A 4895-nucleotide genomic window follows, 5' to 3' on the forward strand; every position below is an offset into this window, starting at 1 on the left:
TCTCGAAGGACACTCCTTGCATTGACCATTGTAAATTGTGGCACACAGAAGAGCAAGTCATGATTCCCCCGTCAACAACTTATACAGTTAAGGCTTTTATGCTGGTGAGTCTGCAATGTAAACTGTTTGCCACCTGGTTGTTGATGAAGTTGTGAGTGCTGCCTAAATCTACCAAAATAAACAAGGGTTGTTTTTCTACCCTGCCCGTGACTCTTAATGTATTCAGCCCTACTACCCTTTCTAATGCATTGAGAGAAAGGTGTGGGTTATGAGTGACATGTTCTTCTTCAATCACCCCATCCCTGTCACTAAACTCTCCCTCCTCTTCAACAATACACAGGGAGTACAACCTTTTGTTTTGGCATCGATGGCCAAGAACAAATTTTTCATCACACCAGAAACATAGACCTTTAGCTCTTCTCTCGTCTAAGTCCTTGTTTATGATAGGTCGAGTGGTTCTGTTGACTGGGTTGGTGTTATAGGGTGGGGGGTGGGTAGCAAACCATTGGAAAATGGTTTAGAGGTGTTGCTGGAAGATCCTGGTAAGTTTTTGTTGTAGCTGGTTGGAGTGTATGGTTTACTTTGGTGAGCATATGCAGCGGGTTGGTAGGTTTGTTTATTAGGATTTGAACTATAACGTCGGTGGGTGAGTGTATTGTCTTGTAAACAGGCAAGGGTGTAAGCTTGTTTGAGAGTTTTTGGTTCAAACATTTTTATCAAATTCTTGACCTCCACTTCCAACCCTCCTATAAAAAATACCAGTGCATTTTTTTCAGAAATCTCTAATCGGTTCCATAGGATGTCAAAGTCCTTTATGTAAGTTTCCAAGTCGTTTTTCTGTTTTAATTCAATGAGTTCTTCTACTGGATTCCTTTCCCCCCTAAACCTACAACATAAGGCTTCTATGTATTCTGGTCAAGGCACTACCTGTCCCCCCAGACTTCTCATGAAATTCTAGTGCCAATATAAAGTCATTCCAAGTAGTAAGAGGCCAATTTGTGCTTATCATGCTCTGCAACCTCTTCCACATCAAAATATTGATTGCATTTATAAATCCATTTAAGTACATTATTTCCCTCAAATACAGGGAACTCTCTTTTTGGTCTACGTATAGAGTAGTAGGGAGGTGTACCTTCATTGTTTCCATTGAGCTTAACTGAGAAATCTCTCGCAATAGTGTATTGAGATGCAGGTGGTTGTTGATGAGATGCCTTATGTGGATTGGTTTCATTGGCAACGAGTTGAGTGTTCTGCAAGACTGAATCTACACGAAAGACAAGGGCATTGAGGACCTCCTTAAGCTCGCGAAAGCGTATATTGGTATCTGCCCTGGTGTCATTGAGCTGTTGTATTTGATCATACGCTTGAGCATGCTCCGGATTGGGTTCATCCGCCTTCCTAGCATCTTGGGATCTCGTCTCTAGTGGCATTGTCGAGTCAAAAGATGCTGCTCTGATACCACTTGGAGCAACCTTGTTAGATTTGTAGATGTTTGACAGAATATTACTTTCAGGATTAATGAACAACAAGAAGATAATGGCAATGGCAGACGAGTAAGGGCAATTACACAGAATTGTTGGTAAGAGTATAGAAGGAGTATGAGACGAATAGAGAGTGTGTTCCGCAGATGAAGGAATTTGTTATATCATTCTTTTTGTGCCTCTGCTAGTAACAGAATTCTACTAAATATACAGTTTCCTTCTTCTTACGATTATAAGCACGTGGCTTTTACAATCGAATATAAAACGCATAACATTGATTATAACTGAAATATCAAAACGCACCGTCTAACTTAACGGTATTTTAAACTTCCCTCTTCTCAGTTTGTTTATTCTATTTCCGCGTGTAACAGCTTCCTGGGCAGACATGCTTAAATGTCGACCTAAAGCAGATAATTCTGCATGAGGTTCCTTTTTGCTCGAATGTCCTAGTCTAGTAGGAAGAGCACTTCTTCGTTGTTCTTCGATCAATTTCTGGGCAGATGGGGCGAAAAACTATGAGGACTCAGGCTGAACTCCGTCTAAAGTAGCAACCATTTGCCCAGCTGATGACTCCAAAACCTCTTCAATAGCTGGTGGATTAACAAACTCAAATTTGCACCACGCAACACGCTCCAGGGATCTTATTGCACTCCTTTGATTGCTGTTAAACATTAAAATAACGTTACCTTCCTTTCCTGCACAATCAGTACGACCACATCGATGCACAAATTAAAGTTCCTGGATCATCCGAAAGCTCAGTGAATAACCTAAAAACAGGTGTCACATTTCTCAGTATATTGAAACCAGTAAATTGCAACCAACATGTTAGAATAAAAAACTATGCGCACAAATTCCAATGAGTTGCAGGATTACATGGAACTGGGTGTTAAAAGTCATCAAAGCCTTCGATCTTGTGTACGAGGATGCACTACATACATGTTTTTCATAGGGCTGAATGTACATTTCTCCTGGTTATAAGCATGGCATTAAATAATGATTCAAAAGGTCACATACTCTATGCTAATTCGACAAATTTCCATATTCTATGGGTTTGCTCAAATACAAAACCAAATCTCCAATACCAACCGCAACACCACTGTCTAATGTTTATGGAGAGAATAGGACTTTGTTTCCCTCTTTCTTACAGCATTTCAGAAGGCACAACACTGACAACCACACAAATAAAACAGAAAGTTAAAAAAGAATTCGAATTTTCTTAATGCAAAGTTACAAAAAGCAACTCCATGACCTTACCAAATCAACATTCGGGATATCAAGCCCATGAGATGCAATGTCAGTTGCAACAAGCACAGGGAACTTTCCCTGTCGAAAACCATTCAAAGTTCTCTCCCTCTGATGTTGGGATATATCTCCACGGAATGCCTCAGAAGCTATACTAATTCTTAGTCATGGTGACTCCATCAGCATCTTGTTTAGTCTGAGTAAAGACAATAGTTTTCCCACTCACTGCATAAACCTGAACATGATGGTTAGAATCCATGGATTAGATAAATCAGAAAATTTTAGAGACTAAGGGCATGTATATTTTAATTCTTTTGCCTATCTCAGAACAACAAAAAAGAACTGAAAGCCTTAGAAGTTAGAACAAATGCCAAAGATGTGTAAAGCTGACTATAGAACTTGAAACCTTACCCAAGGTACCTTTTTCACTACTTGCTACTGACAAAGCAACCACACAAACCATTCATAGCTGATGCATGTTATTTCACATATTCTCTCCCTATTTCTTAAGCGTGCACTTTAAAAAAAAATACTATCAACCGAAATCATGGTTATTTTTCACTTCATGAGCACTTAGATCAAACGAAATTACAATACGTAACATACAGCCAGGCATCTAGAAGAAGCAAATAGAAATAGGATCTTAGCTACCCTTGGACAGCAGGCACTAACTTGATCTTATTCTTTACTTTCCTTTTTTTACTTGCCATGGCCAAATCCAAAATTTATTACCTGCAAGTAAAGCCATTTCTCTCCCAATGCCAACAGATACTTGCAATAGCAAGAAAGGGAAAGGGAAAGGGAAAGTAAACGAGAAAAAACAAGAATAAAAGAAAAGGGGTTATACCAGATCAATCTGCAAAGGACTGTCCAAATATTTCCTTTCCAATTTCTTAACCCAGGAAGTCAAAGTTGCAGAGAAAAACATGCTCTGGTGCGCTTTGATGGTAGATTTCCGAAAATAATTTCCACATCCTCCTCAAATCCAAATGAAAGCATTTGATCAGCTTCATCAAGGACCAAATACTCAACCTCTTCCAATTTGAGGCTGTTACCTTTCAATAGTTCAATGGTTCGGCCTGGAGTTCCAAGTTCCAACTACAATGTCAACCCCACGAGAACGAGCATTTTGCTGGATGATATACGAAACCCCTCCATAGGCACAGACAGTATTCAAATAAGGTGCAGACCTTTTCATTTCTTTCTCTACTTGCTTCGCTAACATCCGAGTCGGTGTTAGGACCAAAACTCTAGGAAGCCTACCATTTGGCCTGTGAAGTTAGAAAAGAAAGACATTGAGGTCATGAATTCAAAGAATTATAAAGGGAGACATGATATGTGGCATTATGAGTGTCTGTGAACTTGTTTGTTCAGTGAGGCGTTTGATGACGGGAATGCCAAAAGCTAATGCCTTTCCAGTCAGATTCTTTACACGAGCAATGATATCTCGACCTTCTAGTGCCGGGACTAAAACAGCTCTCTAAATCATTCAAGGGAAAAACAAAAGCAACACAATCTAGAAAAACAATAAGAGGATACTCCATAAGAAAATACTATCCAGTATTGCAAATAAAGAGATGAAGGGGACAAGGAGGGAAGTACTGACTTGAATGGTGAAAAGATTGGTAATTCCGCGAGTGTGAAGAGCTTGGATAAGTCGCTGAGGCAAACACAAGTTGGAAATGTCAAGCTGGTCATTTGGGCGGGTGGTTTCGTGATTCAGAGCATCAGTGCCATCTTTAAAATTATCGTCAAGTTGGGTATTTTCGGCGAGGATAGAATTGGGAGTGGAGATGGCACTGAGAATGAAGCTGCTGATGGTAGTAGCAGTGGTAGTAATAAATTGAGTTTTGTCTATCAAAGAGTTGAAGCGTCCTATCCTGTAAAGGAAGTCTCAAGCAAAGTAAAAAAATCCAAGAAGACCGTTAACACTAGAAACACACCCTTCTCGTGTCTTGTCCTTTTCATGTGCCCTCCCCTCCTCTCTTCCTCGTCCCACAAAAGGAAAGAAAACCCAGAGCTCATCCATTCTCTTCTCGGGCATTGTTTGTCGGTGATTAGTTCTCTTGCATCACTCATTTATTTCGGCGATCTCTTCTCATGTATCATCGTCTAGTGGTGACTAGTTCTCTTGCTTTACTCATGTATTTCGATGGTTTTTTTTATTCTTTA

The 4895-nt window shown here is 39.9% G+C and overlaps 1 long non-coding RNA gene across 3 annotated transcripts; it reads right to left on the reverse strand.

Moving 5' to 3' along the window:
- Positions 1-1226: 1226 nt before the first annotated feature.
- On the reverse strand, positions 1227-4602 carry LOC140956056 (uncharacterized). 3 transcript variants are annotated; one of them, XR_012171076.1, is made up of 4 exons: positions 4330-4602; positions 3571-4239; positions 2736-2958; positions 1227-2176 (listed from the first exon to the last, which is right to left on the reverse strand). It is a non-coding gene; the product is annotated as an uncharacterized lncRNA (long non-coding RNA). The 3 variants fall into 3 exon arrangements; XR_012171075.1 differs by having other exon boundaries at positions 1227-2958; positions 3571-3994; XR_012171074.1 differs by having other exon boundaries at positions 1227-2958.
- Positions 4603-4895: the final 293 nt, after the last annotated feature.

Source organism: Populus alba, chromosome 10, assembly GCF_005239225.2.
Source record: "Populus alba chromosome 10, ASM523922v2, whole genome shotgun sequence".
In the NCBI taxonomy this organism is placed as follows: domain Eukaryota; kingdom Viridiplantae; phylum Streptophyta; class Magnoliopsida; order Malpighiales; family Salicaceae; genus Populus; species Populus alba.